The sequence below is a fragment of the Nelumbo nucifera genome, chromosome 2, assembly GCF_055504915.1.
Source record: "Nelumbo nucifera cultivar China Antique chromosome 2, China Antique-T2T, whole genome shotgun sequence".
NCBI lineage: Eukaryota > Viridiplantae > Streptophyta > Magnoliopsida > Proteales > Nelumbonaceae > Nelumbo > Nelumbo nucifera.
In genome coordinates this window covers 6,746,724-6,772,005 of record NC_142650.1, presented here as the reverse complement: position 1 = coordinate 6,772,005, position 25,282 = coordinate 6,746,724, and the positions used below count along the sequence as shown (strand labels likewise).

Genomic DNA, 25,282 nt, shown 5'->3' with positions numbered 1-25,282 from the left:
CTACTGTACGCCAATGTATCATAGAGGGCAACACGTATTGATACTCCTTAACCTAACTGTCACTTTTTTGATTAAGTGGTAGAACTTTGAATGGGCAACACGTACTAATAGATGAAAGAGTAGGCAACACGCAATTAGATTGTTTAAGGGAGAAGTGACAGATGAAATGGACCTTCATTTGAGTAAAATTGGCACGGTTTAATCAAATTTACGCGTTGATACCATTTCCTACACATAAAAATGACCACGTTGCCCAGACCCCAGTCCTTCTCGTTTTAGTATATATAATAGATATAGAGGCTTTAAAAAAGGGTCATTTATTAAAACATCCATATAGTTTCATGAATTTACTAAAACCTATCATATAGTTTGTGTTTTGTTAAAACATCCTATTTAATTTGCAATCTATTTACTTAATTGACCTTCTATTTGATGAAATTATAAAATGACAGTTTGAACCCTAGCATTCATTCAAATAAATTTAATCAAAATAAATTAAAACAAGAAAACCATTTTTGCCCCTAGTAAAGCACGGACAGCCACTCTATTTTTTCTATTTGTCCAATTTTGTTTCCTATACAAAAAGTGTTAGGGGTACTTTTGGAATAAACAACCATGGATCCATACCCTTGAACATTTTTCACTCAGTTTAGGGGTATTTTTGGAATAAACAACCATGGGTCCATGCTCTTAAACATTTTCCACTTAATTTAAGTGATAATTTTACTATTTTCAGATGGCAAAACGTTTTTAATGAAAGGTCGATTAAGTAAATAGGTTATAAGGAGTGTTTTAATAAAATGTAAACTATAGGATAGGTAAATCTATGAAAATATTGGGGGTGTTCTAATAAAAACCCTAAAAGAAAATATATAGATATAGATGGATGGCCAATGTGTCTCTGTATTAAAAGTAAGATACTAACCTTTCCTATTTTCTTTAGAGAGGATTTTTATCCGAACCAGTCAAGCAAAAATAGAACTTAAGTCTAGGGACAAAGTGGACCTTTTGTACATTCTGTCCATCTTAACTCTTAAAGGGCACTACACTAGAGAATCTTGAATTTATGAAAGTTTAGGATAGTTTAAGTAAGGTTTTAAAGTTGAAGGACGCTTTACGTAATTATCAGATAAGTCATGGATACTTTAGGTAATTATCCCAAAACTTTGCGCACAAACATACATGAATTAGGAGATGTTACCAAAGTGGAGTTCGGATCACTGCCAACAAAATACATTAACATGATGTGACGCTGCACATCTCATATAATATGATGGGTCTTCAGAGTGACAGAACGTATTTTAGGTGATCCCAACTCACCAATGTGCGGCCTGATGCTACTACACTTGCATATATAATGTGTACAGGGTTTTTGATTGTAGCCTTATATCCCGTCGCGTTTAAGTTTGCTCTGTATCAACAAAATAATCCATGTGGGTAGGAGATCTAAATTGCAAGATACAACAGTGAAAAAAGAAAGCCTAGAGGGCTGATATTTATCCCGCCACACGGACCAGGCGACGAATTTCCATTTGACGGGGTAGTTCAAGTCTTCAAGCTGAACTCAAGCAGAAACCCTGTTACAGGTTCGCTCATCTTTCATTTATTCTGTCTTGTTGAAATTAGATTCACAAAATTCGGTGTAAGAAACACGGTTACGACAAAAAAAACAATTTGTGGCTTAATGGGGCTTACCTCTAACTTGCATAGGCTAGTTATTTTTTTTCCCCTGATTTTCTTCTTCTTTTAATGAATTCTGACCAGGGTTATCTGACCTTAGTTTCTTTGGAAGTGTTTCTTATTCTTGTTATTTTTCCCCTGCATTGAGTTATTGCTGGTAATAAATGGTCCAGACAGGAAATATGCATATTGAACCTTTTAGTGCTTCAAGCATTCCTCATTGTTTGAATTAATTGTTCTATTTTTCTGCAGGTTGCAGTCACACTGGTCCTACTGTGATTTGTCATTTGTGAATATTAAATATCAGAGCTTTACTTTCCATGAAAGCGCTGAATTACCATTTGATTCATTTTCTTGTTATACCTACAAATTCTAGTTGGCATTACCCTTTTTTTAAAGAACAAGGGAAGATATTTTGTTTCTTCCTCTATTTTTTCACTTGGATGCTAACTCTATTTCTATTATGCGCTCGTTATAACATGTAGCATCAATGAATTATATGGACAACTCAGGAATCTCTTGAAATGAATGAATGGTTATTGTTAATTAAAAAAAGCATGGATGGTTATCCATTTGTAAAGAGAAATATCAATTAACATTGTACATAAATTCCTGATATGACGTGTATCTGTTTTACCTCTTGCAAGAGAAAGGAGTGCAGTTCAGCCTAGCAACATGGTCTGTGCAAAACAAATTGGATTGGATTTCAGGTTTTTCTATATCAACTCCCTCATAGGAAACATTCAAATCTAGCAGTTTTTATGCAACAATGCTATAGTCAACTCTTTATTCTATCTAGAAATCCCCTAGATAAAAGATATAATGCAGGGCCAACATTTGACAAAAGACAAGAAAGACAATTCTGTTATAGGTATGACATGTCATTCCTGAGCCCCGGAATAGCAACTGGATGAAGTTTGTATGGGGTATGATTGCATTGGATCCGTTTTTGGCTCCCCTTAGCTGTCAATATTTGCAAAATCCCCTCTGGAAATTTGAAAGAATAATCCAGGAAACTTGTTTTGATTTGATTGTATCTTAGTTGTTCCAATATCTGCTATAAGATGCCCTTAGAATCATAATTAGTTATTGATTTCGCTTAAATCTTTATTAAGTTTTCTTTTGCTTCTGTTAATTTCTATTTTAAAAGTTTACTTTAGTTAGGAATATGTCTACTTGTTGTACCAAGAGCATGAATCTTAGATATTTCCTTAGTTAGTTTTAAGAGTTCATAAGTGGAGGTTCACATAGACTTCATAAATACAGCTTGTACTCTGAATACTTGGAAGAATGCAATATCATGAGAAGCTTTTACTTTGTTATTTGGTGCAGATTCCAAATATTCTTGCGGGTGCCGACTCCTTAAATCTTTTTTCGTACCTACCCTTTGAGAAGCCTAGATGCTGACATTTTAGGTCAATCTATCCTATTTTTTGTTTTTTTTCATTTATCATCATTAACAAATATATTTTGATTGTTAGTGCTGATAAAAAAATCAATATCATGAGTTTTATCATACATCATGATTCCAATCCAATTTACTCGTATGTCTCCATGCTATTGTCTGGGCATTTTGATTTGGATTTTGAGTAAGATATTCAGCTCAATTCATAGTTGAACTGTTGAAGTGGCAAATGTTACACAAGAAGTGGTTTAACATGAAAGAACCAAACATTAGAAGTAGAATGAGAGCAATGATATATAGCTTATAGGAGAAAACAAGGATGTAGAGCCCCTGTTTTGTTATTTCAAGAAGGAGAATAAGAGATATGGAGAGAATACGGATGTTTGTTGTATGTTAGCTACAAGGAAAAGAAAAAAAAAAATGAAGGACAGAGCTCATATTATACCACAGAGAGGGATGATACTCTATTTTGCTCATAGAGATCGAAGAATACTATGAAGGTTACTAGTTGAAGTCCTATCATGGTGAACACATTTTTTAAACCAGTAACAAAGATCATAATTCCATTAATTAAAAACAAACAAGTACAATAAGAGGTTGTGAATTTACAATTCAAAGAGATATACATTTTACATTTGAGCCCAAACTAACTTTTGCCTACTAGCCCCTTGTTTAGTTCATAAATCAGCCATACTATTAGCCAATCGTTGTACCCATTTGATTTATAGCTGCATTATCTTTTGAAAGCCATCTAGAGCGTTTTATTTCTTCTGTAGCTCCAAACAGATCTACTACCCTTTATTAACCAACTTATAACCACATTGGAGTCATCTTCAATAATCAATCTTTCAGCTCCCATTTGAGTTTTTGCACTCCACATACTGCTGCCATAAGTTTTGTCTTGACTGAATCTCCACCTATTGGACATATAATCTCATTCTCATCTCTTATTAATCCTCCTATTCCAGAATTGCCCAAACTACTTCCATCAAAATTCAGCTTCAATCACACCTAACTGGTGGTGTTCAGCCCCTTTGTATTTTTGATTTTTAGATGATAGGCCTGCAACTGCCCCCCTACCCACCCACTTTCTGAAGAAGTCATCCATTGTGAAGTATGAGAATGGGTCCATTGTCTTCACCCAATGTGCTACCCTCACTGTAGTTCTTTCAATTATTGCCTCACTGCTTCTTTATCCCTCAAATATTCTTGTATTCCTTTCCTCCCTCAAGGTCTAAATCACATCATAGTGAACACATTTTTTATGATTCCCTTATTGATTTAACTTCATGTCAAAGCACAATGCGAAGCCACCCCCCCCCCAAAAAAAAAAAAATAAATAAATAAGTGAATTTATTGCCTGTGCATTGCCTTGACAACTGCGAACAAACTTTATATTAACTATTTGAGCTCACAAGCATTAAATCCTAAATCAATCTTTCCACTCTATCCAAGATCATGCCTTATTTCAAACCATAATGCTGCTCAAATAATTTCTCTCTCCTTTCAAAAAACCTTGTCTTCTTTGGCCACCACCTTGCCCGTCTTCAACCTCAAGCTAGAGCACATCTTAGTTGAAAAACAGTTCACTTGATGTATGGAACTGTTTGAGATTAGATGCAAACTAGAAAATAACCAAACAAGCGAGGAAGAGAAGAGAGAGCTGGCGGCAATGAATGTTAGAGAGTAAGAGGTTCGAACATAACCTCCCTCTAACACTCTAAACATCTTATTAAGAAGTTAATCTTTGACAAATTACAGAGAGGCCCTTGAGTGGGCAGGAAAATACAAAAACAGAACATTACAGAGTATGGGCCCAGAATAAGGCCCATAACAGAGAGAAACATAACATAACATGAAATGACAGTCTATGGGCCATTCGGCCCATCTCCTCTACACTCCCCCTCAAGCTGAGCATAGATGTTAATCATTCCCAGCTTGCCAGTGTCATGTTGAAGCCTTGCCTTGGAAATGCCCTTGGTGAGGAAATCTGCCAATTGTCCTTCAGAAATAATGAATGGAAGACACTTCACCGGAGGAGACTCTTTCTCGAATAAAGTGTCTATCAACCTCAATATGTTTGGTTCTATCATGTTGTACCGGGATGTGAGCAATGTTGATGGCAACATGATTATCACAGTACAACATCATGGGTTTGTCATGATCAATCCCAAGTTCTTCCATTAAGGACCTTAGCCACAACAATTCCGAGACTCCATGTGCCATGGCTCTATACTTTGCTTCTGCGGATGATCGGGCCACAATTGATTGTTTCTTACTCCTCCAAAAGACAACATTACCAGCCACCAGACTGTAATACCCTGAAGTAGATCTTCTATCATCAATATTTCCAGCCCAATCAGCATCAGTATAGGCTTCAAGTTTCAGATGACCATGCTTGGTAAATAGAATTCCTTTTCCTGGAGAGCCTTTCAGATAGCACAAAATCCGTTCTGCTGCTGCCATATGGGTATCTCTAGGAGCATGCATGAACTGGCTAATGCAATTGACAACATACGCAATATCTGGCCTAGTCATGCACAGGTACAGAAGCTTCCCAAGAAGTCTCTGAAAGACCCCTTTGTCTTCCAACAAAGTTCCATCCGAAGCTGAAAGTTTGTGACTCATATCAATGGGAGTTGCAACTAGTCTTGCATCCATTTTTCCAGTTTCAGACAACAAATCAAGGACATATTTCCTCTGGGAAATAAGAATCCCATCCTTGGATCTGGCAACTTCTATGCCAAGGAAGTATCTCAACTCCCCCAGATCCTTAATCTCAAATTCTGTACGGAGGAAAGACTTAAGGGCCAGAATGCCTGAGACATCATCACCAGTCACTATAATGTCATCAACATACACAATGAGATACACTGCTAGAGATTCACTTTTCTTCACAAAAAGAGTATGATCTGACTGTGTCTGAACATAGCCGAATTTAACAAGTGCAGCTCCAAATCTCTCAAACCAGGCTCTAGGAGATTGTTTGAGGCCATAAAGAGATTTCAATTTACATACCTTTCCTTGCATATCTTTCCCATACATTCCTGGAGGAAGATACATGTAGGCCTCTTCATGTAAGTCACCATTCAGAAATGCATTCTTTACATCTAATTGATAGAGAGGCCAATCAAAGTGAGCTGCCAGAGATAAAAGAACCCTCACAGATGTCATCTTAGCAACAGGGGCAAAAGTCTCCAGGTAGTCAATCCCATATGTCTGTGTGTAGCCTTTTGCAACAAGTCTGGCCTTGTATCTCTCAATAGTCCCATCAGCCCTGTATTTAATGGTAAAAACCCACTTGCATCCAACTGGATCATTCCCTTCAGGCAAATCCACCACCTCCCAAGTACCATTTTCATGTAGAGCATCCATTTCAGGTACAGCCAAACACACGGAATGTGAACATAACAGGTACAGCCAAACACACGAAGAGGAAACAAGGAAGATGCATTTGTGGGCTTTTGGTTCAAACTTATGTCTCTGCACACTTGGAATGTGAACATAACAGGTACAACCAAACACACGAAGAGGAATTGGGAAGAGATCCTTGTCTGGATGAAGAAGACTGAAGGGGGATTTAAACCCTAAAACCCTGGATGGCATACGGTTTATGAGATAGGTAGCAGTAAGTACAACACCACCCCAAAATCTTGTGGGAACATGTGAGGCAAACAAAAGGCTCCTTGCAACTTCAACAATCTGTCTATTTTTCCTCTCAGCAACTCCATTTTGTTCAAGGGTTCTAACACAGGAGCTTTGGTGAATAACCCCCATGTCAGAGAGATACAAGGATAAACTCTTCTTAAAATACTCTTTTGCATTGTCAGATCTGAAAACCTTAATTCTGGTATCAAATTGAGTTAAAACAAGCTCATGAAATTGCCTCACAAGTCTCGGGACTTCATCCCGGGATTTCATTAAGTATATCCAAGTGAATCTAGAAAAGTCATCAATAAACAGGATAAAATATCTGTAACCCCCCATAGAGGATAAGTGGTAAGGCCCCCACACATCAGAGTGTACAATATGAAAAGGAAAAGAAGATATTTTATTGCTCACAGGGTAATTGTTTCTACAATGCTTTGACAACTGACATGACTCACAATTGAGATTGGGCACACTGACTCCCTTAAACAGTTTGGGAAGCAAATGACTTAAAGCAGAAAAAGGTAAATGACTCAACATAATTTGACTGACAGACTCTGAAGAAGTAGAACCAAAAGCAACATTCTTGGGATGATCAAAGCATTGGCCAAGGGTGTCGAGCAAGTATATTCCATTCGCTTCATGGCCACTCCCAATCACCTTCCGAGATTTCAGGTCCTAAAACACACAGTGAGAAGGGAAAAATGTTACACAACAATTCAATGACTTGGTCAAGCTACTTACAGATAATAAGTTGGTATTTAATTTAGGTACATGAAGAGTGGAAGATAAGAGTAAGTAGTCTGTAGGCTTGGCAATTCCCTTGCCAGAAATAGGGGCAAGAGAACCATCAGCTAAGGTGATTTTGTCACGACCAGGAAGCAAATCATATGAAACAAACAAAGTGGAAAGGTTGGTCATGTGATCAGAAGCACCTGAGTCTATGATCCAAGGGGTCTTGGGATTACCTGAGGTGGATGCATGGTTAGTAGAAGCTCTTATACCTGAGTGAGCAAATGCGGTGGTGGCTGGACTTCCAGAAGGGTTGGATGATGAAGTTACACATTCAAGCTGGTTGATCATCTTTCCAAACTTCTCATATTCAGATTTCATGGCTGCCAATTGTGCACTGGCAGACTCAACCTCTGTATCTGTACTTGTGGCTGCATGTGCACTTCTTGTCTTTCTACTATCATTCTTCTTCTGGAATCGGATAGGGACAAGACTGGGATGCAATTTCCAGCACTTGTCCTTGGTGTGTTTCGGCTTATTGCAATATTCACACACCACCTCATTCTTTCCTGTGCCACTGGGAGCTCCTGTAACCCCTTTGGGTTTAATTCCCATATTTGCAAAATGATCATTGATACCGACTCCTTGAACCTGCACTTGCCTCATACTTTCTTCACTGCTGACCAAAGCATATGCTTGAGACAATGAAACATCTTCCTTGGACAAGATGTTTTGCTTTATAATGTCATATTCAGAATTCAGCCCTGTCAAGAACTCAAAAACCCTATTCCTTTCAACCAATTTCCTGTATGTTTCAGCATCCTTAGGGGTATCCCATGTCACAGCCTCTATATCAAATCAATCTCTTGCCATAGAGATTTTAGGGCTGAGAAGTATGCTGCAAGTGGCTTCTCCCCCTGCCTTAGATTCTTCACATCACTTCTCAGTTTGTAGGCTCTAGCAACATTCAACTTCTGGGAGTAAGTTTCTGCAACACTATCCCAGATTTCTTTAGCCGAGTTCATCCACAGATAATGCTGACTAATCTGTGGCTGCATTGAGTTCACAAGCCACCCAATCATTGTGTAGTTTTCTTGCACCCATCTCTCATAAGATGGATCATCCTCTGGAGGAGCTTTCTTGCTCCCAGAAATAAAACCCCATTTTCCTCTGCTACAAATATGGATTTTCACTGATTGTGACCAAGCCAAGTAGTTGGTCCCATCAAGTTTAACTGTAGTTACAGCCAACATAGAATCGGCTGGGGTTCCCAAAATCTGTCCATATTCAGCAGCATTATTGTTTTCAAGGTTTGAGAAATCCATCATGTAAAGACTCCAATTAGGATTTTAATAGGTTTCCCAAAGTACTGGGGGTCTTGATGAGCTTAGTTTGAGCTGAATAGGCAACAACAACCAGCTCACAAAATCAGTTCAATCTTGATAACTGTGACAGTCCAACTCGGTGGTAGCTCTTTCTATACTATTTCAGCCTTCAAAGGACACCCAACAAACCTCCAATCACAAGGTATTTCAGGTTCCCAACAACCGTTGTTCCGAAGAGAAAGAAAAAAAGGCCACAGTCCTTAAGAGACCTTTTGTCGAACACTCAGTGTGCAGTAATTAACAACCTACTGTTAACTAGAAGAAACCACTTCAAAGTGTTCAGTATAGGTCCAAGGAGAGGCTGGGATGAAGATGAGACTAGTACCACTTTGTTTAGATAAGTTTTAGCAGCTTGGCAGTCCAATAATCAGCCGAACAACACTTCCAAAATAACCCAGAAATTTCTGAGTAGAATCAGTCCAGCAACAGTGGGCCGAATGGAGGTGGGCTTTGAATGCTTTAACAGTCCTCCCAAACAACAAAATAAACCAGCAAAGGACTGAGAAAAAAAAAACTTACAATAAGAGAGTCTCTGGTTTGAACTTCAAACCAGGCTGAACACTTTGTTCTCTGAGATAACTTCGAAATCTTGTTCTCTAATTTCAAATCAGGCCGAACACCTTGTTCTCTGATTCTTCCTGGTCACTGAACCCTTCTCCAAGTGTGTAGAAACTTGGGCACCCTCCAATGACCTCCAAGAACCAGGCGGATGACTGTAAGCTTTCAGCCCTAGAACCTCTTCATGCAGTTGGCTGAACTAGAACCACATGAGGGACACGCCAAGCAATGGCCCGCTCTGATACCAAGTTGAAAAGCAGTCCACTTGATGTATGGAACTGTTTGAGATTAGATGCAAACCAGAAAATAACCAAACAAGAGAGGAAGAGAAGAAAGAGCTGGCGGCAATGAATGTTAGAGAGTAAGAGGTTCGAACATAACCTCCCTCTAACACTCTAAACATCTTATTAAGAAGTTAATCTTTGACAAATTACAGAGAGGCCCTTGAGTGGGCAGGAAAATACAAAAACAGAACATTACAGAGTATGGGCCCATAACAGAGAGAAACATAACATAACATAACATGAAATGACAGTCTATGGGCCATTCGGCCCATCTCCTCTACAATCTCCATTTGATCCAATCTTCTCTAATCCTGTAGGCAACAAAAATGATCAATGCTTAGCTTATTTCTTTTATTTTTTTAGTTTATTAGTATTATAGGTTACTTTATTTTCATGGTTTCATTACTGTTACTTAGTATTTTGTTTTAGTATTGACCTTGTTTTCTTTTTCTTTTTTTTTTTTTTTAATTTTTATTTAGTTGTCAATTCAAACGATGTATAGTTTTGTTTTATTGCTCTTATATGGTTTTTAGCATTCATTCAACAATGGTGACTAGTGAGATATTCTTTATTTGACTTTTCTATCCTACATATTTACCTTGGAGATCTTGTTGTCATCCAAATATTAAGTTACACAACTACCAATAAAAAAGTTCTGCAATTGAAGTTTGATCTGTACCAAAAAGAAGCAAAATATCTTGATGTTTATATAGCAAACTGGAAAATTTTAAGCAAATTATCTGGAAGCATGTACAGTGAGCAGATATGCTTGCTTTTCTCCTTTTGATTAGTACAAATTTTACTTTACCTTTTCAAAAAAAGCTTTAATCAAAATGATTTATTTATTCATTCAAGTTAAAAGTAATGCATGGCATTGCATTATTTCTCTCTCCATTATTCTTTAATCCATCTCCTCTTTTGTTTTTCTTTGAGATTTTTTTTGTTGTGTTACTAGTAGAGCTCTTATTTCTCAAATGGCAATTTCATCACCATGGATGTCTATTCCAGCTCTCCCAATATCTGCTTCAAATCATTTTTTTTTATCAGTAATCTGCTTCAAATCATTTGATCAGCAACCACTAATGTTCCTATCTTAATACATAAACTTTTTTCACTTGTCAACATACATGCACATATTCGTGACTGCCCTGTTTCTGCCATATAGTTGGATGGTATGGCAGCCAACCCACTCTGCCCACCAGGTAGGAAACTTTTTGGATTGGCCATTTGTTTTGCTCCAGTTCATATCACCCCTATACACCACCTTTGTTGGGGGCATTTGAAAAGGGAGGGACAAATAGAGTTTTTAAATGTAAAAAGATGCGACAATAGGACAATTGTTGCTGATATTCAATCTTTACTTGGATTGGTTGGTGGTGCATCCTGAGTATGAAGACATGGATCTGCCTACTTATTTCCTTTCCCTCTTCCCTATCCTGTTGTGTATAAAGGGCAGAATGGAGAAATTGCTGAGGGGTTTCTTATGTACAAAGGGTTGGAGGGATGGTTTCAAATTCCATCTTGTTGAGAGAGAAGGTTTTCTCTGCTATAGCACCTGGTGGTCTTGGACTCGACAACAACTAACTCACCTTTGCTGGGCAAGTGGTATTGGCACTTCAATTTGAGACCTGGTGGCCCATGGAGATGAATTACTGTATGCAAGTTTGAAACCGGAAATTTAGGTTGGGATCTTGGATTTGCTAATATACCCTACAGTTGCTCAATTTGAAAGAGCCTTGAAAAATTATACCCCTTATTCATTTAAGGGTATTAAAAAGGAGATTGGTAATGGTGCATGATTCTTGATATGACTCTGGTGTGGAAACAGGCCTTTGATGGAGCTCTATTCAATTCTGCATAGAAGATAGGAATGCTCTTATAACGTAGTCATACAAGATGAGCAACAATTAACCTGTTTCAATCCTCAGGCTTTGTTGACTGCTGAATGATTGAGAAACTAGTGAAGTGGCTGGTCTGGTTCAAAAGAATTCAAGGCCACCTTCCTTTAACCAGGCAATGTCCAAGGCTTTAGAATGTGAACTTGAGACACCTCTGAGATCTTCACATTAGGATCCTTTCTGATGCATCTGAGAGATCTAAATGATGTTTCTTTCCTTCATAAGGAACTTCGGTATCCCCTGCTCCAATGTAGGCATCCTTGATATTATGAATAGCAGCTCTAGTCAAGTGTCTTAGAAGAGATAAATTACTAAGAAGAAGTATGGGATTCTAAGAGATAAACTGATAAGATTCTCATTGCTAATGAATGTGTAGATTCTAACAAGAGGAGAAAGGAAAAGGCTTGGTTTGCAAACTGGATTTGAAAAAAGCCTATGACTTGGTGGATTGGGACTTTTTTCTAGAAGTTTTAAGATTGAAGGTTTTGGAGTGAGATGGTACAAGTGGATAAAGGGTTGTATTTCCTCCTGTCATTATTCCATACTAGTTAACAGAGTAGCTAGAGACTTCTTTCTGGCTAGAAGGGGCCTTCGACAAGGTGATCCTCTTTCCCCTTGCCTCTTTACTCTAGTCACAAATGTGTTGAGTGACTTGATCTCAAGGGCTGATGTTACTAATCTGATAAGAGGCTAGAGAGTTAGAAGGGAAGAGGTGGTTATTTGCAGATGATATTGTTGTTTTTTGTGCGGAGATTTTGGCATGTCAGATTGGTTCCCTTCAAGTTAAATATTTGGGTCTTCCTCTGGGGGTGAGTTGTGGGCTGTCTTCAATTTGGGACCCGGTTATTGAAAGAATGGAGAGAAAAGTTGGCATCTTGGAAGGCAAAATATCTTTCTTTTGGGGGTAGGGTGACTTTGATTAAGAGCACATCATCCAATTTACCTACCTATTCCTCTCCCTTTTCCCTATCCCAAACAAAGTTGCAAGAAAGCTTGAAAAACTTCGAAGGAATTTTCTTTGGAGGGGTTGGGAAGAGGAGAAAAAAATTCATCTTGTAAGTTGGGATCAAGTCTGCCTCCCCAAGGATGAAGGTGGTTTAGGCATAAGGAAGTTGAAAACCTTTAATTCTGTCCTTCTTTGTAAGTGGATTTGGAGATTTGCGGCTGAAAATGATGCTTGGTGGAGATCTCTCATTGCTGGTAAGTATGGAGTGGAGTGGGGAAACTGGAGAACTAGGGACCCTCCTCCCAGTTGGGGAAACTCTCTGTGGAAAGGGATAATGAAGAACTTCTCTGTTCTTGCTGATGGGATCTCAATTAAGGTTGGCAATGGTAGCAGAACCAGGTTTTGGAAGGACCCTTGGTGCTTGAATGGTTCTCTTGCTGAATCTTTTCCTCTCCTCTTTCAGTGTGCATCTAATCAAGAGGCTTCTGTTGCTGAGTGTTGCAGCTTGTTTGGAGATTCAGTTATTTGATCCCCTACCTTTAGAAGGAATCTTTTCGACTGGGAGCTGGAAGAGATTATGAACATGTTGACTATCCTTCAGACTCAAGAGGTGATTTCGGCTCAGAAGATAAGTGGTCTTGGAAATGGACTCCAGATGGTGCTTTCTCTGTCAAGTCTTTGGCTTCCAAACTTAGTAGAATGGGTGTCACTGATTTCCCTTGTTCTAAGGTTTGGAATCCCATTAGCCCATCTAAATTCAACTTTCTGGTATGGACTATGGTTCTGAATAAATGTCTGTCTAGAGCTAATCTTGTGAGAAGGGGCATTCAGCTTCTGGACCTTTCGTGCACTCTGTGTGGGAACAATTTTGAATCTACTGATCATTTGTGCATTCACTGCCCGTTCTCTTCTCAGCTGTGGAATCACTTTTTCAGCTCCATGAACTTAAGATGGGCTATGCCAAGATCGGTAAAGGAGCTTTTGTGTTGCTGGAACATCAAAGGACTTAGCAAGAAAAGGAAGATAGTGTGGAAGACTATTCCTTGTGCTGTTTTATGGTCCATCTGGTCTGAGAGGAATACTAGGCTTTTCTGTAATAAGGCCTCAAGTCCAGAAGATTTAATCCAGAAAGCTGTGGACAAGTTAATCTCTTGGGTGTTAGTCTCTGAGGAGTTCAGAAATTGTAATTTGTCTGTTGTTTTTCATTCCAGTTCTTGGTGGAGTATGTAATTGCTGAGTTGCTCAGTTTGCCTTTCTGGGACTTATCTCAGCTTGTACTGATTCAATAAATATTTCGTTACCTTTTCTAGAAAAAAGATATTGTTATTTTTTTGTGAAGGGAAAAAGGAAGAACTGACTCATCTATAGAGGCTAGTAACTCACTTTGAAAGGGTTTCTAGGGGCAAGAGCTGCGTAGTAGGAATAAATAAAGAGAGAGAGAGGAGGTAGAAAACCTTGCTAGGTCGTTGGGTTGTGAGGTAGGAGACTGGACACTATTGTACTTGGGACTACCTTTGGGGGGGACCCAAACTCTGATAGCTTCTGGTATCCAGTAATGGAAAGGTTCACAAAAGGCTAGCAAAGTGGAAAAGAAATTACACCGTTTGCCGGAGGAAGAATAACACTAATAAAGTCAATTTTGACCAATTTGCTAGTCTACTATTTATCTACCTTTAGGATCCCCACCAAGGTGGCCAACCAACTAGAGAAATTAATGAGGGACTTCTTGTGGGAGCTAAGGGTGCAAAGAAAGATCACTTAGTGGAGTGGGGGGGGGTAGTGTCTAGAAGTAGGGATAATAAGGGGGTCTAGGGATAGGAAATATTAGACTAAGGAATGTAGCACTACTAGGATAATGGTTGTGGAGATTTTCCCTTGGAACAAGATAATTTGTGGCATAAAGTGATTGTGAGTATTCATGGCATGGCAGACAATGGGTGGGATGCTGGCCTTGACCCTAGGGCATCTTGGTCTTCTCCAAGGGAAGTGATCCATGGTTTATTGCCTTTCTTTCTTCCGTATATGAGCTATGATGCTTGTGTAGACAATAAAGTGCGGTTCTGGGAAGATGTTTGGTTGGGGAATTCCTCTCAAAGATAGATTTCCGTCTATCTATTCCCTTTCCCTAAACAAAGGGAGAGCAATTTCGAACGTTCTTGGTAATGAAAATTCTTGGGACTTGGGACCAAGGTTTAAAATGTCGATGTTGATGGGAATGTCACTTACCAAAATATAGGACATATGTCGGAAATGTCGGAGATGTCAAGGGGAAATATTGTAAAAATTAGAGACATTGTGGAAGTATTATGAAATATGTGGAAATATGCAATGGCATTTTGTAAAATGATAAAAGAAGCATTAATACATATTTCTAGACTATTGTCTTATTCCCAACCATTATATAAAGCTAAGAAACTAAGATCAATAACAAATTAGTAAATGATGATTTACTGATTTATTATGCATTTTGATGTTTTTACAAGGTTATTTGATATTTTCTTTTCTTATTTTTGATTCTGATTTATTATAAATTCTAAAATATTTATTTCACACTAGTAAATAGAAATACATTTATTCTGTTTTTTTTTTAAATATTAAAGTTATAATACATTGTGCTTTATTATAAATTTAATAAACTGATTGTCCTTTTTGTAGTATTAAGATTATGACAAATTTTGATTTCTTATAAAACTTAATGAATTTATTATGATTTTTAATACTAAATTTATAATAAATTATGATTTAGTATAAAATCTAATAAATTTATTCTGATTTTTTATATTAAATGTAGAATATGATTTATTATAAAATACAATAAACATTTTCTGATTTTAATAAATATCTTAAAAAATACTAACTAGTTTATATTTTATTACTTGAAAAATATTTTATGTTTTATATTATAAAGTAATTAATTTATTATTTTATTTTTATATATTGTTATTTCTTTTTTATAAATATTTTGTTTGAAATATTAAATAGAAATTGTTAATGGAATGATTTATATTAATATATTTATTATATTAATATAATATACTAATATATTATATTATTAATGCACATTAGTCGACATCCTATCGACATAATAGGAAAAACTGTCTTTTTTTTGGTTATTTGGACCGGTTTGGTCGACATTTCCGAAATATAGGAAATGTCGACTGAAATAATGTAATTTTTATATTACCATCCATTTCCATGTTGGTGAGCCTCGACATTGACATATGCCAGGCGACATTAGCAACATTTGAAACCATGCTTGGGACCAAGGAGAGGGTTATGGGAGTCTGAAATGGGGTTGGTAGACGAATGATGCAGTAGGGCTGGAATAAACTAACACAAGACAGAAAGAGAGGGGAAGAGAGAGTAGAAAGGGTAGAGTGATGTAGTAGGGCTGGAATAAACTAACACAAGACAGAAAGAGAGAGGAAGAGAGAGTAGAAAGGGTAGAGAAAGAGAAAAGAGAGAAATCCCAAGGAATCACTCCAAGGGGTCCTAGAATCACTATAGGGTTTGTAGGAATCACTCCATACAGCAAGAGAGCTCTTAAGAAATCTTCCTTCATTCATTAGCCTCAAAAGGAAGGGAATCCATCTATTTATATAGAGTGACTTGTGGCCCGGAATACTGTTCACCACAATTACAAAAATGCCACTCCTTGTCTTGTGCATCAAGAAACACAATAACTTTCTATCTACTAATGCAAATAAACTGAAAATTGAAAGATAAGCCCTACTAAACTAGAGGAAAAAGATGTTATATCCCAGGCCCCACACAGGACTAGGTAAAATGACGAAAATACCCATACTGTCCAAATATAAAAAAAAAGAAAAAAAAAAGAAAAAGAAAATTCCATATTTGATTCTTCAGCTCCTGCATTAACGAACTCATTTCTCTTCTCAGTATAGTGTTCCTGAATCATTCTTGTTTGAACAACAGATTTTGGTTGGTGTCCTTCTCTAGCTATTTTACGTGTGCTTCCTTCTTCACTGCCCTCGTTTAGTCTCCTAACATGGCAGGTTCTTTTCCCACAAAGGAAGTTTGGTGTAACCCTGTACCCCCAAAGATAAGGGTTTTTTGTTGGGAAGTCAGAGGTGGTACTCCAAAAAATCAACACTTTGGATAAACTACAAAAAATAAGGTCAAATTGCTGCCTTTCCCCTCATGTTTGTTGGGCTGTGGTGGGACAATTACACATTTATTATTATCTTGTCCTTTTGCTTCTTTTGTTTGGAATTGGTTTTCTTCTCTTGGTTGCAAGTGGACCCCTCCTGATGTGGCAAGCCTTTTTGAACCAAGCTCCTTTAGACTACCAAAGAAAAGAGGTAGGGTGATGTGGAGAGCCACGAGAACTGCTACTCTGATCATTATAGGAAGAGAGAAATAACAGAATTTTCCAAGGGACAAGTCACTGATTGCATACTTATTAAAGTCATACATTGGCTGAAATCAACTGAATTATTCAAAGATTATTCAGTTGGGGACATTTTTAGAGGCTGGTTGATTGTGGCAAATCTTTCAACAACTAAGAATGTGGTTCAGTGACTTCAGTCTCAATGGTTACTTGCAGCACTTCAAAGGATAAAATTGAACTTTGATGGAAATTTTTTTGGGCAATCCGGGACCCTTGGGAGTTGGGGAGAGTATTCAGAGATGGGGAGGGCAGAGATAGCACTATACTTTGGCCCAATAGGTGTTGGAGATTCTTTAAGAGCTGAGATATTATGGCCCTACTTCAAGGACTGGGGCTGGCCAAGAAATGGGGGTTCCAAAACTATGAGGTGGTGGGAGAGTCTTAAGTTGTTAATGGGATGGCTGCAGACAAAAAGTCTGGGCTGTGGACTTTTAGACAGCAGGTGAGGGAGATTTTTGCTTAACATGGGAAGCTGAGTAATCATAAATTGGACAAGGAGGTCAGCCAATAGTGTGGCCGATACTTTGGCAAAGTAGGGGACTCGAAGGGAAAATCTCTTTTGGGCTGTATTGTAAATCTTGAGATAAAATATGGGGTCAACAGTCAACACTCATGCTGTGAGTGGTTGATATTGTATGTTTCCTTTTGCTAATTTAATGAAAGTCACTGTTTCCAATAAAAAAAAGAATTGTGGGAATTCCATCTGCCAGTTGTGGATTTTTCCCTCAGGAGTTGGAGACAACAGATCACCTATTCTTTCATTGCTCATTTGAATTACTTCATCTGGACACATTTTTGGTTGATATTTCAGCACAATTGATTTTTCTCACAATGATCCCTGACCTGCCAGCAGGATAGAGGATTAAAGGGCTTAAAAAGGCAAGGCTTTGTGGAGCATTATTCCCCTTACAAGCATTTGGATATTACAAATGAGGAGGAATACATGGATATCTGAGAACACATCTATGGAGGATGAAGTGATGAGAAAGGCTGTGGGGGTGGTTCATTCCTGGCTTTCTGTTCATAACAGCTCCAGGGACAGCACCATTTAGCTCTTATTTTTCCTACAATACACTTTCTTTATGTGCAAATTGGATACTTTGCCATTACATTTTGGGATTGAGACGTGCTATACTTGTAATCTTAATTTTTTGAAACACAGAACTAATACAAGTTACCTTACTTTCCAAAAAATGTATGAAGACATGAATAGTTTATCCTTTGGTTCAGATTTTTGGTCTTTGTCATCAATGTCAAGATATTGGACATGAGATATTTTGATATTTTCTTGATTCTGTTGCCTCTTCATCTTCTTTTCAGTGTTTTAAAAGCGCAAGGTGCAAAAAAAGCGCAAGGGTCATTTTTGCACCCAAGGTGCAAGGTGAGGTGTGTGCCTTTTTGAAGCAAGGCGCAGCCACATAAAAATGCAAAAAATTCTAAAAAATTCTAAAAAATTCAAAAAATGCCAAAAAAATCAAAAACAAAAAAGAAAAATATTAAACACATTATTAATTAAAATATAAATTTAAATTTTAAAATAAATGCTTTTAAAAACGTATTCAAGCATGTTAATCTCTTTATTTTTTTTTCCATTTGCATTACTTCAAATAGCTAATGTGATGTTAAACATTATGCACTCCTGATTCTACGAGCCATCTTTGTACCGAGCCCCTCGTGGCAAGCCCAAACAAATCCATATCAGGGTCTTAAATTCTCAGTCCCTATAAAAAAGGTTTTATAACTTTTAAGTGTCCTTTAAAAATATCTTTTATTAGGACGAATGAATGAGCAAAAATGCACAGATTTTCAAATGGTGCACACCTGGCCTGAAAATACTATGCCTAGGACCTAGGCAAGGTGCATACCCTAAAATGTGCCTTCCCTGTGTGCCTAGGAACGCCTTTTAAATCACAACTTCTTGTATGGAAAAGATAAAATTCAAGTACAATGGTGGGGGTGGGTAAACTCTCTTAACTCTCACCCAAAGAGAAATTACAATGTATCCCAAAACAAATGATTTCTTCCCACCCTTTGTTTGGCAAGTGCGTTTGCAAATGGATTGACACATCTTTTAACCCACTGCAATCTCACTTCCATACCCTGAGTTAGCCACTTGAATTGCCTTCGTTCATTGATATATGTCCACAATCCATCCTCTTCCTTCCCTAACCATCCCATTACCATATTGTAATCTCCTTCAATGATTAACCTGTTAAAATTTAGCTCCTTAACCCTTTTCACACCCTCTATCAAGGCCAAAATTTCTGCTCTCAGCGAGTCCCCAAAACCAATTGGGCCAAAAAAAATAAGCTATAACTGAACCTTCCTCCGACCCAAAGACACCACCAACCCCTAAAGGCCCTGGGTTATCTTCAATGTTGCCATCAAAGTTGAGCATGATACAGCTTGCACAAGATGGAGACCATAAGGGTCTAGCAATGCTTCTACTTGGAGCTGAGGCTGCTACTTCCTGCCAATTATTCAAAATGGTCTCTATGGGAATGCCATTAAACATCATCATTGTTTTTACCCAATGGACCACCCTTAAAGTGATCACTTCTATGATTGCCTCTCTACTTTTCTCTTTTTCAGCAAAGATTCTTTGGTTCTTTTCCTCCCAATTTGTCCAACAAATCACCTCTCTTGTACACTTCCACAGGATTCTTCCCCTCTTCTTAGTCCAGTTACTAGCATAAGAGTTGAAAAGGCTTTGTATGTTTGATGGGGAATCCACCTGACCAAAGAAAGAAAGAAACCAAGCCCAAATAGAAGAAGCAAAGGGGCAGGAGATTAATGAGTGGTAACAAGACTCACCATCGGCTTTACAAAGAGTACACCAGTTAGGAGACAAGCACCAAAAAGGCTTCTTTCTTTGAATTTGATTGCAAGTGTTAGTACTTCCCAAAGCTATTTCCCAACAAAGTGCCCCAACCCTAGGTGGAACTGGTTTCCTCCACACTTTAGCAGGAAAGGGATGTTCAGGACTAGAAGACGGTTGTGTTAGGGCTTTTAAGAAAGAGGCACAAGTAAAGGAGCCAAAGGAAGAGAGGGTCCAAATTCGAGAGTCCACCTTACAGGGATCCAAGAAAACCTTTTGAATTAATTGAATCAAAGACAATACATTGTCCACCTCTGATTCCTTGAGACCTATCTATGAAAAGGAGTATCTTGTATTGCTGGTTTTCCCAACACATCTTAACCATTCAAAGTTAATTTTTTGATATAAACTTGCCCATGAAGGACTTATTTTGAAAACATGGAAAGGTCTTTTGGGCTGAAATTTTTTTCACAGATATGGGATGGGGAGAGGTACACAGGGAATCCTTTTGGGCTCAAAATTACCAATTGCTATGTGAAACATTTTTTTCCTAGTCATTCAGGAAGTTTGTTAAATGACCCTTTTAGCAAAAAATGAAGAGTCTGGAGTATTTGTTTTATTATAGTTCTAATGAAATTCTGTTATTGATAAAAAATAATAATTCAGGCCCAGTGGCAAATGGACAGGGGGCTGGACATGTTTGTACTTCAAGCTGGGTGGAAAGGCAGCCCTGTGTTCCTTATAACCTGTATGTGGCTAGGCACTACCCCAGCCTGGTGAAATCGTACTCTCTGTTCATACTTCAGACCATCTTGGAAGAAGAAACATGAATATATTGAGAATTTAAAAGACATGGAGTGTAATCCCTTCTTTGCCTATTGATTAAATCTATGGTTTTTGTGTGTGTGTGTGTGTGCTACTCTGTATTTGGGTGGGATTGAGTTTGTGAGGAAGTGGATTGTTCTCTCTGGGTTTTTGGGGCAAGGCGGGCCAAGTCCTCCCTGTTATTTTATTTTTTTTGAGAAAATTCAACCAGAATTCATTAAATAAAGAGGAGGTACATGAGAAGATGTACAAAACGGGGGAAGAACACCTACAAATTACAAAGGAGGAAGCTTATTGCTATACAAATGCTCCAAATACACACCACATTTGGCTAAGCCATCCGCAGTATGATTGTGTTCCCTAGGAATCCAAACTAAATTAACATTTAAGCAGTCCAAAGAATCCCTAGCCTCTGTCAGATAGTGATTCAATCTCCAAGTCCTCCCTGTTATTAATATCTTTCCATTTGCTAATGGTTAATAGAATTTCATGTGGCTGCCCCTCACCTGGAGTGAAGTTTGTGGTTAAAAAAGGAAACTCAGGGAGGTCTTTTGTCAAGAAACTCAATAGACACCAAAGTTTCATGGTCCTTTGGGCATGCAGTTTTGGTTTGCGCCTATTGTGGAAAGGTTGGGTGTAGGAGAAGGAAACAACTGCACAGATACAGACACAAAACTGATGATATGACACTAGGACTGCAACTTAGGTGGGCTTGGGCTGAGTATTTGTTAAAATCTGAATGGGCCCTGCCTGAGGGCTTGGGCCTGATGCTGTGTAAATTCTTCAAGTTGGGTACCTAACTTGCACCCCTACATGAAACCTTTTTGATTGTTTAAAAAAACTCTCTACTTTATGTTGAATATAAAGTAATTTTTTTATTTGATATAAAAAGAGAACTCCTAACCATAAGATTGCACATATATAGAACCTCAATATTTTCAAGTTTTTTATTTTTATTTTTATTTTTTGGGTTCATAAACTTAAGAAAGAAAAGGACAATGCAGAAGGTGCTGGTTCTAACTTATAAGTTGCCCTTGCAAATACTGATTCCTTGATTTTGGGCCTGATGCTGTGTAAATTCTTCAAGTTGGGTACCTAACTTGCACCCCTACATGAAACCTTTTTGATTGTTTAAAAAAACTCTCTACTTTATGTTGAATATAAAGTAATTCTTTTATTTGATATAAAAAGAGAACTCCTAACCATAAGATTGCACATATTAGAACCTCAATATTTTCAAGTTTTTTATTTTTTGGGTTCATAAACTTAAGAAAGAAAAGGACAATGCAGAAGGTGCTGGTTCTAACTTATAAGTTGCCCTTGCAAATACTGATTCCTTGATTTCACTAATATTAATTTTTCTTTTCTTTAGCTCACTCTACCTTGTTCTCTAGAAGGTTCCTTTGATCCATTCCTCTGTTCAACCTAAGTGCAAATGTAGAGTACCAGCCTACTTGAATAACTGGATGAAAGATGTACTTTCTACAATGTAAGAGTATCTTTTCAACTTAGATTGAGTTATAGCTTCCTAAATATATCAAGTATCAAATCTCTTTGCCTTGGATTAAGATACTTTGCTTTTACCTGAGAAAAAAAAAAGTTTAGGATACTTTGAAAGCTAAATCTTGGAGTATCAGTTGTTTACATTGGAATTACAAATAAATGGATTTGAGCTTAACCGCATTTTGATAACTTGTCTGAGAGATTAACCATTGGGCACAGCTGAGGTATTTTAGTGAGAAACACTGCATGAGTTTTTAAATTCTTAAAGGTATAATCTTTCAAAACTCTAATAGTGATTCTATCAATGTTTTCTTAGAATATGCAATGTAGCTTTAGCTCTTTCTAGGAAGCAGAACAGGTTTAAGGTGGAGTTTTGAGTTTAACCATGTTTTTGCTTGAGTTTTAAGGACTTTTGAATGTATTATCTTTTTAGTGGAGCTGTAAAATGGGCTGGGCTGCCTGTGGGCTGGCATGGCCCACATTAATAATATATATACATATATATTAATAATATATAAATACATAAATATATAAATATGATTTTTTTTTCTTCATAAAAAAATGAAATTCGTGCTGGCCTGTGGCATGACCCATGGGCCTGTACCAGGTTCCCCTCCCTGTAAATGTGGGCCATGCTGGCCCGGCTGCAACAGTTGCCGTACTGTGCCAGCCCTGCCCGCTATAGTGTGGGCGGCCTGAAAATGGAACTCAGGATTTTTGCTAAGTATGGTTTTATGATATGTAATAATTGTTTTTTGTTCTATTTGTAATTTTAAAGAGATGTCCCACTTGTCTTGTGAATATAAACCTCTGGAGCTCTCACAAGAATGTATTTGGTTTTATAAAATCTACTGCAAATAATGTGCTTGAAATGTTTGTCATGGTCAACTCATAATTGCCATTCTCTTGTGCCAGATCAATCTACAATGATTAAAGATGAGGATATCCTTAGCAACAAGGATACTAAAATCTTTGTTGGCAATCATCAAAGATTCATGTTATGTAAGTGAAATCGTTATCAATTTAGTTGTTCATAAAAAAAAATCGCCTTCAATTTTGACTTCTATTCATCTTCCATGTGCTGCTCTGGATACAACTTATTTGTCAACCTACAATGTAAGTCCAGCTTTCAACTTGCTCCAATTTTGCCATTTTTAAAGGTTTAGTAGAGCTCTTTAAATTACACAACAAGAATATGTTAATATTGCCATCAATGTTGCTAACGTGTTGAGCGATTGGAGCTTGCTTGCACGTCAAAGAAATGTGAATCATGATGGCAAAGGAGTAAGTAGTTGGCACATGAAGAAGTTTATGGAGTCATTTAAGAGATATGTCGGTCATGCTTGAAATGCTGATTTGCCGTCATCCAAGATATCGAAATGTAGAAAGAAGAAAAAAAGAAACAACTGGTCAGCAACTAAATCCATCACACCAACTCCTGCTAGCTTCAATGATACAGCAGAAGGATGAGTAAGATGTAACCTATTTGTCCATCAAGTTATTTGTCTGTAGTATGAGAGTCAATGGAGGACCAAGGTGACCAATATCAATTTTGGAAAAAAAAGCAGATTGATGTATCCATTGAGTTTTGAATGCAAAATGAAATCTTGAGACTTATGACATTTAAGTAACAAGGTCGAACCTGGAATGTGGGCGATTCCTGTTTACAATGCCAACCGTGTGAACAACTTAAAATGTACTTGTCTGAAATTGGACTTTTCATGCTCTACACGTTCTCTTTATTTATGTTGCATTTTCAAAAAATGATGAATATACTGCAGTTCTTCTACACCTAACATGTCTGGACTTGGACTTTTCATACTCCGCACCTTCTCTTTACGGTTTATGCTGCATTTTCTAGAGATGCTAAATATATATACTACAGTTATTCTTCTACATCTAAGCATATATATGATGTTGGGCAATTAGCTGTATTTCCTTTATGTGCCTAAAAATTGTTCCATTATGAGCTTTATTCATTGGACGGTGTCATTAATTGCAGGTATAACAATTTCTGAATTGCTTCCAACATGAGCTACGGAGCCTCAATCTGGACCACAACCATAGATTCCTGCTGCATTGTGGTCCAATGCTTGGTTATCTGCTTTGTCCTGCCCATCCTTGTCTTGACAGTTACAATGCCTGGCCGATATTCTAAATTCCACTTCCTTGAAGAGAAAGGTGAGTTGGTTTTCATTGTTCCGACTATAAATGGCAACTGTAGCATTTCTTGTACAGGAGTGTACCTTATCAAAGAAACTGCCTGTAAAAGTACTATTGTAGATTCCATTAAATGGACAGGTCAATTCTTCAATCTAGAACAATCTTAGTGGGCCACCATTTGAATTGGCATTGTTTGAATGAATATCAGCAACTTCCATCCTACAATTAATGGTTGAGGATGAAGATTTGATTTATTGATCAATAGTTACAGACTTACAGTGAAGCTGCTGTAAAAGGTAATTGGATAATACCGTTTTGATTTCTGGAACATTTTTAGGAGCCTACAACCAGGAAGACAAGAGACCTCTCTACATCATAATCCTTCTTTGTTAGACTTTTAAATGATCAATCTATTTCAAACCTTTCTTTTTTTTGACACCAAAACATCAAACACCTCATGTATAAACTATAAAATGCTCCTTCAATTTTCTGAACACAACGTATAAGCTGCGCCAAGTTAGACAAGATTTGAAGCTTCATAAACTGAACTATGAAATTGATCTTACTCTAGTTGGGTTACAGAGAAATAGAAATACACTGTGTCTATATCAAGGCATTGCTTTCTTGGTCACAACGGGGGATTACGAAGATTTTGGTTGAATTGAAATAAATTGAATCACAACTATACACCAAAAAAGAAACCACAATTTAGTAAAAAAAAGCATGAATTTAGCCTATGTCTGGATAAGCTTTTGCTTTCAAGCTTTGAGCTGTGAAAACAAGTAAAATTGGGACTTTGTGCTTTTGGGCTTTAAAAGCACAAATTCCGAAACTTATCCAAACGCAACCTGTGTTTTTTTTTGGCTTCGCAAAGCAACATTCTGTAAATGTTTTTCCATTTTGATTTTCAAGTTTTTCCTTCCTTCTCTTCTTTTTCTACCACTTCCAACACCAAAGCGCACCTGACGTTCAATTAGATTAATGTTCTATAAACGTGCTTTTAACTAGGCCAGAAGTCAGGCTTGG

At 37.5% G+C, this 25,282-nt stretch overlaps 1 long non-coding RNA gene across 16 annotated transcripts; it reads left to right on the top strand.

The window, feature by feature from the left end:
- Positions 1–1,216: 1,216 nt before the first annotated feature.
- On the top strand, positions 1,217–24,518 carry LOC104594767 (uncharacterized). 16 transcript variants are annotated; one of them, XR_016082705.1, is made up of 6 exons: positions 1,217–1,586; positions 2,328–2,390; positions 3,013–3,095; positions 18,268–18,328; positions 21,985–22,079; positions 23,009–24,518. It is a non-coding gene; the product is annotated as an uncharacterized LOC104594767 (long non-coding RNA). The 16 variants fall into 16 exon arrangements; XR_734779.3 differs by having other exon boundaries at positions 21,963–22,079; XR_016082706.1 differs by having other exon boundaries at positions 18,268–18,333.
- Positions 24,519–25,282: the final 764 nt, after the last annotated feature.